General features: G+C 47.8%; 1 protein-coding gene and 1 long non-coding RNA gene across 22 annotated transcripts in view; one reads left to right on the top strand and one right to left on the bottom strand.

Annotated features, from left to right (window-relative positions):
* The window catches only part of EPB41L4B (erythrocyte membrane protein band 4.1 like 4B), a 130,381-nt gene that overhangs the window by 107,921 nt on the left and 9,785 nt on the right, over positions 1–12,675 (bottom strand). The window lies entirely within an intron of this gene.
* On the top strand, positions 7,725–11,813 carry LOC112923045 (uncharacterized). Its single transcript, XR_003235591.2, has 3 exons — positions 7,725–7,825; positions 9,198–9,446; positions 9,758–11,813. It is a non-coding gene; the product is annotated as an uncharacterized lncRNA (long non-coding RNA).

The raw sequence follows: 12,675 nt of genomic DNA, 5'->3' as shown, positions 1-12,675 counted from the left end.
TGGGAATAATGAGGCCAGAGGCAGGTCATGCTGCCAGGCAGCCAATGCAAACCCAGGAATAGAACAGGAGCCTCTGACCCTGTGACTAATACAACTCTCTTTCTTTGGTCCATCCTGCGACAACTGCATTATGGATGTTATCTGAACAGGAAAGGAACAGGCAAGCCTCGCGTTTCTGAAAGGTTAAGAACCAAACAGGCGATCCCGAAAAACCAGAAATCTCAGTGTTAAAAACTCCTTACCTATAAAAAGTGCTTGGTTTGGGGAAATATTTTTGGCTTTTTTAAATGGCGGTTCAGGAAAAAAAAATTTTTTTTAAACCCACAGGAGAAAGGAAAAAGAAAATGAAACAAATTTGTGCCTGACTAAACAGTAACACGCAATTAAAATGATGGATGTCTCTGTGCCAGAGGTTGAGTTTGAAACAAGCTGCTGGAAGAAGGGCAGCCCTGAAAATAAATTGCCAAATTACTTTTTTGCAGCCAGATTGCAGATTCCCCCGCCATGCAATTCTGAAAGCAAATAACCCCACATAAATAAATATGCAACGAATTCCCAGGGAAACTAGCCAAGAAACACGAAGAGAACTAACTTTGGGTGGAAGACTGCCCCCATGCATCCTGAGATTTAGGAGTGCGACTCAATTTACAGCATCAGGGCTACCTCACACAGGAAGCCTCCCTCGACTCCCCAGGCCTGTAGACACTGACGGCCTCCTCTCTGTGGAGCCCTCCAGGGCCCTGAAAGTAGCTTCTGGATGCCGCAGCACACCCCGTGATGCAGTGGCTGAGGGCACGGGCTCGAGGGTCAGCCTGCCAGGGGTCTGAGTCCCAGCTCTGTCACCCCGCTCAGGCTGAGTCTGGGGTCAGGGAATTTCTTACCTGGTCAGGGTGTCTAAGAAATGAAGGACTGAACAGGGCTTGGCCCAGGGTGAGCCCACTGGACACCCCCGGTGATGGAGGTGGCCTCTTTCTTCCTACTAAGCCCGTTCACAGTAGGAGACAAGCCTTACAGAGATCAAGTAACAGGGGAGTGTGTTCCTGGGCTGAACCTGGGTCTCCCCAAAGTCCACAAATCAAAGCCCTATACACCCCCTCCTCCCTATGGCTCAGAATGTGGCTGGATTTGAAGACAGAGCCTTTCAAGAAGTAATGAGGTTCAAATGAGTTCATTAGAGTGGGTCCTACTCTTATCTGACTGGTATCCTGAGAGAGAGAGAGAGAGAGAGAGAGAGATGAGGTCACAGAGAGACATCAGAGATTATGGTATTTTGTTATAACAGCCTGCGCTGTCTAATACAGGGAGGCACACGGTTTCAAGTCAGAACCAGTTCTGAATCTGGGCTGTACCACTCATGACCAGCATGATCCCAACTAAGCCCCCTAGGCTTTTGGAGTCTGTTTTCTGCCTGTAAAATGGAGATGACACAGCACCCAGTGATGTGTGGAGAAGATGGAAACATGCAGCTGGCCTGGGCCAGGGCCAGAGCTGTGCCCGGGACCTCAGACGCGAAGTCCCGGGAACCTCCCACCATATCCCTCTGGGGATCCAGAGCCTTCGCTGGGTGGCACAGCTTGAGTCACAGCATGGTCATGGAGCCCAACTTCCTTGGGTCCCACCCATAGCTGGTATTCCACAAGCATGGGCGGTGAACTCAACTAGCAAATTTGCCTACAGTTTAAAACTTTTAGTGATCACACCAACTGCTAAGGCACAGAATTTTAGGGCTTTTTACTTGGCTCTGTGTGCATGCACAATTTTCAAAAAAGTTCCGGGGTAAAAAAGCACGTAAGACTTTTAACCTTGTCTATGGTGAGTTTGGCAGTTAAGAGACATAAAACTGTAACTGAGGCACAGCTTCCATTCATGTGATGGAGGGGTATACAAATCGTCTTTATCAGGTTGGCCTTCGATTTTTCTTTTATCTCTCACCTTTTTTTTTTTTTTTTTTTTTGGGTGACTCAATATCTTAAAAAAAAAAAAAAAAAAATCTCCTGCAAGAAGAAGGCAGAGAATGACACATTCAGATGGAGGAAAGGAGGTGTGATGCTTACAGCCTGTAGGTTTGGATTTGTAAGGATGGCATTAACAAGATTATTTCCCTGAGGTGTGTGGTTTGTGGTTAGTGTGAACTATTGTAAGAATCCTGACTGTAAGTTTACCACCCAGAAAGTTAGCTTTTCATATCCATTAACTAAGAAAAAAAAAATTCCCATCATATATGCACTTTTTTTTTTTTGAGAGTGCACACATGCACACTGGAGCTGGGTGAGGGACAGAGGGGGGGAGAGAGAGAATCTCAAGCAGGCTCCACGCTCAGCACAGAGCCAGACGCAGGGCTCGATCTCAGGGCCCTGAGATCCTGACCTGAGCCGAAATCAAGAGTCAGGCACTTAACCGCATGAGCCACCCAGGCCGCCCTCCGATCATATATGCATTTTTAAAAGCAACAACAGAAGACCAAGCAAGGTGCAAGCACTGACTAGTATTACTGTGGAATGCTACTTCAAAATAGGGTACACACGTAGGAGACTATTTCTAGAAGTCAACACCGTGGTACAAACAAGAGTAGCTTCTTTAATTGCTGTGGACTGGTCATAAGCTAACCCCGGTTTTCCCCAGTTCAAGCAGAACTAATTCACCTGGAATGTCTCAACACACAAGATCCCAGCGTATCAGGGCTTCAAATCCATGCCAAAAGGTAATTCCTACATGACGGCCACTAAATCAGGCACTGACACTGCCCCCCCCCCCCAACCTACCACAACCCTCAGACGTTCTAAGAGACCAACGGAATGTAAAAGTGGGAGGAACACCTGTGCGGGGTTACGCAGGTATCACCCCCACACAAGGCACATGGAAGGATTCTTGCCCAAGGTGTGCGAGGTGGGGAATGGAAACAGTGCACAGACAGGGCCATTCCCACGAGTGAAGTGGGCCAAGAGGAAGGGGGGTGGGGGCTGGGCAGTCACCACACAGACCTAGCCAACTGCCACTCTGGGAATTCAGATCTTCCCTTTTTTTTTTTTTAAAGTCTACAAATTTGAATTTTTTTAAATGTGAAACGTGATGATTTTTTAAAGCCTGGTATAGACCCTCTAGTTTACTTTTTAATTGAAGGGTGATGGACATAGGCAAGAGCGCACAGGTCAACAAATAGAATATTACTGGACTCCCAGAAGCCACCATGTGCCTCTTTCCAATTTCTACGCTTTCTTCCATCCCGCAGGTACCACAGCTTTGTTTTGCCTGTTTCGGACTTCAGATAAATGGAATCACACAGCAGGTGCTGGTTTACAGCTGCACAGGAATGCAGGGACAGTGCCCCTCTAATTCACAGACCTTGTATGTCTGAACAGAGGCACACAGGTGGCATTTTACAACCCTAAGCAGAAGAGGAATGAGACCCAAGTAGATTTATAGCAGAGAATGACTTGGAATCACTGAGGCCCCAAGGAGTCAGAGATAAGACGGAGCCAGGCATGGGTGGAGTGGGATGGTCAAAGTCCCATAGAAGGGGAGGGTCTATTCCCGGGTCAAAGGGGCAGCAAAAGGACGGGGACAAAAAAAAAAAAAAAAAATAGAGGTGGCAGCAGGTGCCAGTGGGAGAAAGCCAGAGTTCAAGATTCATGGCCACCAGCAAGGCAGAAAGTAAGCAAACAAGAGACCAGAGCCAGGGCTGGCTCGGACCAACCCCAGTGCCCAGAGAGCCTGCATTTTCCCCAGGAGACCAGACTTCTCTAGAAGGAACAGAATTCACTGGATTCCCAAAAGGAGGAATCAATAAAGAATACCTGGTCTGCTCTTTCTTTAGAAAACTTTTCATTTTGGATGATTTCAAATAAACACGAAACAGAACAGTAGAGCGAACACCTGCCACTCAGCTTTCACAATCATCGACATTCTGTATCCTCTTTCTTCATTCCTCCCCACTGCCCTCCATTAATTTTTTACCCATCTTTTTTTCGGATGGTGGTAATAAATTTACTTTACCCTGAAATGCCCAAATCTGTGCTGCTTCATTTTGACAGGTGGAAACATCTGTGTAACTTGCCCCCCCTGCCCCGCTCTGGTACCATTCGGCACCTTCCTGTCTCCCCATAAAGTTCCCAGGCAATCCCAGCAGCCCTCTCCAGGCCTGCAGAGGCTACAGCTATCCGGATTTCTTTTTCTCCATAGGCTAGTTTTGCCAGTTCTAGAACTGCATATGCGTGAAATCATGGGGGGTTGGGGGGGAATACTTTTTTGTGGAAGGTTTATTTCACTCAGAGGAATGCACAGGAATACAAAAAGAGGAGGCTTAAAAATTCAGTTTGGGCCAAACCACATAGACACGTCTTCATCACCTTCTCATGCCATCTTAGGTGGAGCACGATAAAGTAAACAACTGAGGCTAAAAATAACCCACACTGGGATTTTGGAGCCATGATTGTCAGGGGATTGCTCAAGTCCTGCTTTCTTCCCTGGGTCTCATGTTCCAGATATGAATTTTTACACATTTTAGCAACAACCGTCTCAGAGCTCTCACTGACAAGAGCTGACTTACAAAGCCAGGTGCATCACTATTTTTTTTTTTCCTGTCCTCTGCCCTGACTCTTCCTCCTTAAGTGAGAAAATGGGAGCAAAGCATGGAAAAGCTGTAGAGCTCTCTGCGAATGCAAAAGACACATCTTCTCGCTAAATTTGCAGCTGCTGAAGAAAACAGATGCATCCCTGACTCAGTCTTGTATCCACCCGGCCCCCTGGCTTGGCTGTGGGTATACAGCAGGCACTCAATAAATGCCCATCTCTCCATTATTCGCTCTTTGAAAATGTCAACCCCACCCAGATTTGGGAGGCAAAACAGCAGAATGGCCAAGAGTTCAGGGTGCCTTCCTTTTGTCATTTGTAGAATAGTGGCAGGAATACCGGCACCTACGCTCAGGGACTCTATGTGAGCTGAGGAATCCACGTAAAGCAGCCAGTGCAGCGCCTGGCAGAGAACAAGTGTCTCTAGGTCTACAGACATCGGCACCTGCTCCTCTGTTCCAGCCTCCTAGCTGGCCCTGCCAGACATGAACTGCATTCCAAGCCCGCTTCAGACTCTTCGCCAGGAGTCTGATCTGCTGGCCCCTCACACTGGCCTCATGGAAAACACACCAGTAGTGAATCCAGGTTTTGTGGCACCTTAAAACTTATACCATCTGGAGGTCCTTTTAAAGAAAGAAAACACAAAAGGAAAACCCCTTTACATCTGCAAACTGTCCAAAAGCCAAAGACCAAGCTGACGTAGCATTAGGGCCCCCCTCTGCTACTGCTCTGCCCTCAGGATTCTCCATCCCCCCAACCTGCCACGTGCAAGACATAGGGGTCCCATCTTGGCTTCTCCATCAATCCCACTCCTAAATCCAGCCGCCGAATCCATTGGATTCCAGGTCCTCAAAGGCCAGTGCACCTGCCTGCATGTCCAAGTCCAGCATCACCCTAAATTAGACGCACGATGCAGGTAACAGCCTCTTAATCCCACCATCCGCCAATCACCCTGCAGAGCCAGACTCCACCTGTCCAGCGGTGTTAGTCTCCCTCCCCTTCCCCTCTCCTCTGCTTCTCTTTTTCAGACACATGCTCCTCCTGCCCTCCTTGGTGAGGCCATCTGTCCCACTGTTCCTCCACCTGCACTGCCAATCCTCCGCCGCTCAATGTCAAAATCAACCCAACAGTCACTTCCCCTGAATCCATCCCCAGTGGAAATCCGCCTGTACTTCCAAATCCACTTCTGCTTCTCCACGACTGCACCTGTCCGGCTGTGGTGGTGCCCGGTCATCCTAGTCATCTGAGCAGCACAGTCAGGTGGCAGAGAGCCTCAAAGAGTCAAAAGAACAAATCTACCTTTCTGGGTCTGTCCACCCCCTTAGCCAAATGGGAATGAGAACACCTGTTCTGCTGGCCTATGAGCTTTAAATGAGATGCAGACTGGAACACACAGAAGATCCAACATTGTCAGCGGGGCTCAGAACCTGTGGCCAACCTTGGCCCTATCATGAGCCATAAGTTCCCAGCAATGTGCCTTCTCCTACCACGGCCATTGTGCATCCTTCTATAGCAGGGGATAGCTGCTCTCTCGGCTGCAAAGAGATTTCTCCCTCCCACGACAAGGACCTATCTCTCCAAGCCCTTCTTTACATAGAAGAGATCGTAGAGTATAAAGATTAAGAACATGCTTTACCAGAAACTTTAAAAAATATATACATAGTATGATCACATTTTTGTTGGAAAAAAACAAACAAACAAACTTTTTTGGCAACCCTTAGGAAAAAAAATGTGACAGGGCCATACACGAGATGTTAACGTGGTGCTCTCTTGGTGGAGGCATTTTATGCTTTGTACTCTGTACCTTCTTTAACCTGTAATCCCTAAAAATTCTAAACTAAACAAGGATTCCTTTTATTTTTAAAAAGTGCAGAACTGGGCAGCCCTGGTGGCTCAGCAGTTTAGCGCCGCCTTCAGCCCAGGGCGTGATCCTGGGGACCCGGGATCGAGTCCCACGTCAGGCTCCCTGCATGGCGCCTGCTTCTCCCTCTGCCTGTGTCTCTGCCTCTCTTTCTTTGTGTCTCTCATGAATAAATAAATAAAATCTTAAAAAATAAAATAAATTAAAAGTACAGAACTGGTGTAACAAGGTAGCATTTCTTTTTAATAAAACCAACATTCTTCTCATTGTTTTTTCCTCTTTTCAGGCAACGAGGCTGTTCTGATCTCATTACCTTCAGGAAAAGTATGTTAGAATCAGAAACGGAAAATTAGGATTAAAAAAAAAAAAAGAAAGATGAAGAGCCTAGATGCTGGAGCCAGACTTCCTGGTGCACCACATTCTAGTGGCAAGACCCTGAAGAGGGGATCTGACTGTTTTGCACCTGTTCCCTGGTCTGTAAAACGGCAGTAGTCACCGTGTAAAGTTTTTGTGAGAATTAAAAGCGTCAGTGCACGTTCAGAACTGTGTCCGGCATACAGCGGGCACTAGTTTTATAAGAAACCTTTTAGGTGGGAGCCCTTTTTAGTTCTTGAGACTCGGTCCTCAACATTTCAGTGATCCTGGAATACCAGTTGGCTTCCAATACTAGATACACAATCTCTGACATTTGCAAAAAATCTGTAACAAAACTGACCCGCTCCAGGTAAACCAAGAACTTTAGCTGTAGAATCCGTCTTAGCAATTCTGTTCTGCAGTCAGCCTCCTGAGGGGGTACCTCTCACGGTACCTCTCAACGGTTTCTGCTCCTGGAACAGCATTGTATGTGGTTCTGATGCTGTGGATTAATTCTCTCCTCAAGTTGCATTTTTGCCCTTCAATTTCTACTTCACACGGTGAGTTTACACTTTTAATCGGTCAAGGTCAACGGCAGGCAGTGCAGGCACCAGCAGGCCAACGAGGAGGCCAAGAGCACTTACGTGCTGTGTGTGCTCTAGCATGCTGCTTAACCTCTCTGGGCCTCAATCTCCTCATCTGTATAATGAGGCTGCTCATAGGGAGTATTTAGCTAATACAGTTGTGAGGAGTCAATGAGTTAAGCCATGTAGAGTGCTTACGTTACGGCATGGGTCAATGTTCTCTGGAAACATTATGCTAAGTCCAAGAAGCCAGACACAAAGGGCTAAGTATTCTGTACAATTCTGTTTATATGGAATATCCACAGCTGGCAAATCCATAGAGACAGAAAACAGATTAGTGGTTGCCAGGGGCAGGGCGGAGGGGACAATGGAGAACGGACTGCTTAGCGGGGACAGGGTTTCCTCGTAAGGTCCACAATGTTCTGGAGCAAGGCAGGGATGACGGTGACCTATCCCCGTGAGTATACTAAACGTCACTAATGCTACATTTTTTAGTGTGTATTTTACCAAAGGAAAATCATTTGGGAAAATAAAGGGGGGCGGGTCACTAATATTTCCTATTACTCAAATTACTACATAGACAACTACTATAGTAGGAAACGTACTTTCCGTGCAAGGCACAAATGGCCCACAGGTTCCCAGGCAGGAGAGGGAATACTCTGGGCAGGTGTGTGTGTGTGTGTGTGTGTGTGTGTGTGCGTGTTCGGGACAAGCCTCACAACCATGGTAGCATCTGGGCAGGTGTGTGTGTGTGTGTGTGTGTGTGTGTGTGTGTTCGGGACAAGCCTCACAACCATGGTAGCGTCTGAGAAATGTCCGGAAGGAGCTAGACCCTTCCCAGGAAAGAGCTGGCTAGAAAGAGGGGAAGAGCACAAGCCAAGGCGCATAGGGAGAGGTGAAGCATGGGGAGCGGAGGTGGCAGGTGCCAGAGCAGCAGCAGGGTGGCAGCCGCGGGGAAGGCCCGTGGGAAGGCCTGGCAAGGATTTTAGGTCCAGCTCCAACGTTTACCCGCTGTGGGATGGCCAAAAAAGCCTTCCTGCTGAAGCTTCTGTAAAACTGGGATGCCTGTAATTCTCTCCAAAAGGTGGTGCTAACAGGATTAAATATTTCACCAAACCTAAAACACTACAAGGACGTCGGGGGGTGTGACGCTCTAGAATACTGGTCCTCAAACTTGGCTGCACAATGGAATTACCCCCGGGGAGTCTAAAAAAAAAAATACCCTGTAATGACGGGTCTCTGGTGCTAGCAGCCTGGCGTGCGCCCCAGCTGACCGCCAGGGTCCTATGGTGGAGCAGCCTGAAACCACAGGGGCTGGGGGGGGGGGGGTGTGTGTTCACACGCTGACCCCCGGGCAAGGCTAAAGTTGTTCATTCTCCTTTTTAAGAGGGACAGCAGGCGTGCAACGCAATGTAAGAATAATTCCACACCCAAATGTGCTCCTCCTAAGAAGGGCCCCCATTTTTAACCATTTCGTATTCCCTGCACTGGGCCTCACGCACACACGTTAGATGATCTCTAACTGCTGTTGTCCGTAACAAGGTGAAACAATAAGCAAACCGGAGCTCTCCTGGACAACTATGTGTGGAAGAGCTCATTCCCTGAAGTGAGTTGTAATAAGATAAACGGCATGTCCCAGTAGCTCGAATACACACAATTCTGTTTCTTTTAGAAGACAGCAGGTAATCTTTGCATTTTTCTTTGGGATGGGGGGGCAGGGGGGGTCTCAGAGGAACTATCCATCACGGCTTTTAGAACAAAGCTAAATACTTTTGGACCTCAAAGCAAAATAAATGCCATACAGAATCCTGATGAGGTATCCTGAACAGGTATTTCCGACCCTGGACTCCCCGCTCTCCCATTAAAACACTGCGGACCCCCTCGTCTCAGCTCTCGCCTTCGAGAACCCCACTGCCACTGCCAGCCTGTGTGCATGAACCTTTCCCTGGACTCTGACCGGCCACTCTCACTGCCATCCCCACCGCAGATGCCACTCCATACACCCTGTGACCCAACCAGGAGGTGGCTCAGACCTCAGGTCTCAGGCCCCAGCAAACAGGAGCAATAAACGGACTACGGTCAGTGAAACGCCGCGTAACAGGCTGCCAGAGAGCAGTGCAGGTTAATAACTAACCCTCATCAGCCTCTGACAGCTTCCGAGCTCTTTCCTGGATGGAGCCCACGTCCAGGGCCAGGCCCCAGGGCAGGCCAGGTTTCTCGGGGGCCTGGGGGGAAGCACGGCTGGCTTTAGGAAGACGCAGGGAGCCCCAGAGAGGCCAAGAGGCTTGCCGACTGTCAGCTGGCCTCGGAGGGAGAGCAGGAGCAGCCTGGAGGGCTGCGTGCAGGAGGCCGCGCTGATTACACGCTAATTACTGCTCATTTGCCACAGGTGAGCGGCGGGCTGGCTGCACGGAGCAGCGTGAGTGTTCTAACACAGACAGGAAAGATCTGCCATCCGGAATGAGGCTCTGCACCGTGTGGTCCCCAAGTGCTCCCTCAGGGGTACAAGCCAGCGGTTCCTGCTGCCCTGCCATCTGCCCTGTGTCTCCTCTCTTGGAAGGGTTCATGGATTCTGCTCCCTAAAATGTCTGCTGGCACCTCCAGCCTGGAGAGAGGGAAAGTGCTCCCTGGGGGGCCTCCCAGAAAATATAAAGGAATCCAAACAGGAGTGAGCTAGAAAAAGAAAGGATCCAAGGTCAGGGGAGACATTCAAGGTCAGGGGAGACATTCAAAACTAATGTCAAGGGATGCCTGGGTGGCTCAACGGTTGAGCGCCTGCCTTCAGCCCAGGCGTGATCCTGGAGTCCAGGGATCGAGTCCCTGCATGGAGCCTACTTCTCTTTCTGCCTCTCTGTGTGTGTGTCTCTCATGAATAAATAAATAAAATATTTCAAAAAAACAAAACCAACATCAAGGAGAGGCACCTGGGCGGCTCATTCGGTTAACCATCCGACTCTTGATTTTGGCTTAGGTCATGATCTCAGGATCATGAAATTGAGCCCTGTGTTAGAGCTCCACGCAGGAGCCTGCTTAGGATTCTCTCTCTCCTTCTGCCCCTCCTCTTCCTCCTCTCTCTCTCTAAAACAAAAAGTCAAGGAGCTAATGAAGAAACAGGAGTTAGACAAAAAAGAAAAAGACATTCTTCCATCAAATCTACTGAAAATTTTCCAGAGATGAGGAATTTGGACCTTTTCAAAGAAGCAACAACCAATGAAAAATACAGGATGCTTGGGCTCACTGGCAGGGCTTGAGCGAGGAACAGAAATCTTGGATGTATTATTTCAAGCCTCAGTGCCTTTGCATATGCTGACCTGGCCACCAGGAAAGGTGTTCTCCCATTTGTCTTCAGAGCCCAACTTTTTCTCTTGAGATTTTTCTGGTTGCCCGTTCCTCCCACTCAGCCCCCACACCTTAGACTTTTTGGGGGGGCTTACTGATAAAGTTCTCTATGGCACTCGTTTCCACCCCAGCTTCTTGAGGGCAAAGAACCCGTCGTGTTGTTCTGTGTGCCCTAAGTCAAATGTTTCAAATAATGCCAGTTCCCTGTACCAAGTGCACCTCAGGGTAACCAAATGTTGAGGATGCCATCAACAAAATCCAGAAAGTGAGAAACTATTACAGGGCAAATCAACAAATAAATGACCAAAAAAAAAGGTGGGGAAAGGGGAAAACTCTAGATTAAGAGCTTTAAATTGTTGGGTGGGGAAAATGGGGAGATGTCAGTTAGAGAACACAAACTTTCAGTTAGAAGATGAACAAGTTCCGGGGATCTCATATACAGCAATGGTGACTATAGTTGATCACAATGTAAAATACACTTGAAATTTGCTAAAACGGTGGATTTCAAAACTTTACTAAGATACACGTGACTGTAACTGGTAAGGCAATGGGTGTGTTCATTAGCTTGATGCACAGTAATAGGTTTTGCAATTTATAACTTCTATCAAATCACCAAGCTTTACGCTCCAAATGCATATGATCTTTACTGGTCAACTATACTTCAAGAAGCGAGGGAAAAAATATTTCTAAAAAATTTTTCTTAAAGCTCTAGATAGAATAGCAACCAAATGCAATGAAAAGACCTTGCTGACAACGAAACAGGAAAATCTGAACACTGCCTAAATATCTTGATACCAAACTTTTTTTTTTTTAGGCGTTTTACCAGTATAGTCGATCTATTTATAAAAACATAGCCCTTGTCTTTTAGAGATGTGTGCTACAGTACAAGTTTGAAATTACAAGTTTGGAATATGTTTTAAAATCACTGGGAAGGAACAGGGGTGAGGATAAGATGAACAAGAGTGGCCATATGGACAGGTGAGGAAGCCTGACAATGGGTACGTGGGGGTCATTATGCTCATTATGTGGTGCATACATGGGGTTCTCTCTATTTTTGACTACGCCTAGACATGTCGATGGTAAAAACTGCAAAAAAAAAAAAAAAAAAAAAAGTAGGCAGAATTGAAGTAAAATCTGAGGATCCTACAATTCCTCACCAAACACCACCAGCAGCAACTGACTTCAAAATCCATGCACAGCAGGCAGCACGGGTGGCTCAGCGGTTTGGCACCTGCCTTTGGCCCAGGGCGAGATCCTGGAGACCTGGGATCGAGTCCCACGTCGGGCTCCCTGCATGGAGCCTGCTTCTCCCTCTGCCTGTGTCTCTGCCTCTCTCTCTCTCTCCCTCTGTGTCTCTCATGAATAAATAAATAAAATCTTTAAAAAAAAAAAAAAAAAGGGAAGGCCCGAAACTGCACAAAAATCCACAACCCAGATGATGGATAAACCAAAGGCGGTGTATACGTACACGGAATACTACACAGCCTTCAAGAGGAATGGCATCCTGACGCACGCTACAACACGGATGAACCCCGAAGATACCACGCTGAGTGAGAGGAGTCAGACACAAAAGGATAAATAGTGTACGGTTCCACGTACAGAAGGTTTCTGGAGTCGCCCAAGTGGTAGAGACCGAACACGGGAGGGCGGTTGCCAGGGGCTTCGGGGAGGGGGGAGGCGAGGAGAATTACGTCCTATGGGTGTGTCCCCATAGGACTCAAAACGTCCTTTGAGTTTGCAGAGAGGAAAACAATCTGGAGACAGAGGGTAGTGACAGATGTAAAACTACTACGTGGATGCACTCCACGCCACTGAACTGTCTACCCAAAAGTGTTCAAAACGGTACATTTTATGTTACTTCCACTGTATCGTAGTAAAAAGAAAATCCCTAATTCAAAGGGGTTGCAGCTGAGCAAGCAGGTAGGCGGGCTAATGGAGAAGCACTACCACGCCCACCTCCACCTGCCT

The sequence above is a fragment of the Vulpes vulpes genome, chromosome 12 (assembly GCF_048418805.1).
Source record: "Vulpes vulpes isolate BD-2025 chromosome 12, VulVul3, whole genome shotgun sequence".
NCBI classification, from domain to species: Eukaryota; Metazoa; Chordata; class Mammalia; order Carnivora; family Canidae; genus Vulpes; species Vulpes vulpes.
The sequence above is the reverse complement of the archived record's forward strand: the minus strand, read 5'-3'. Positions and strand labels throughout refer to the sequence as shown.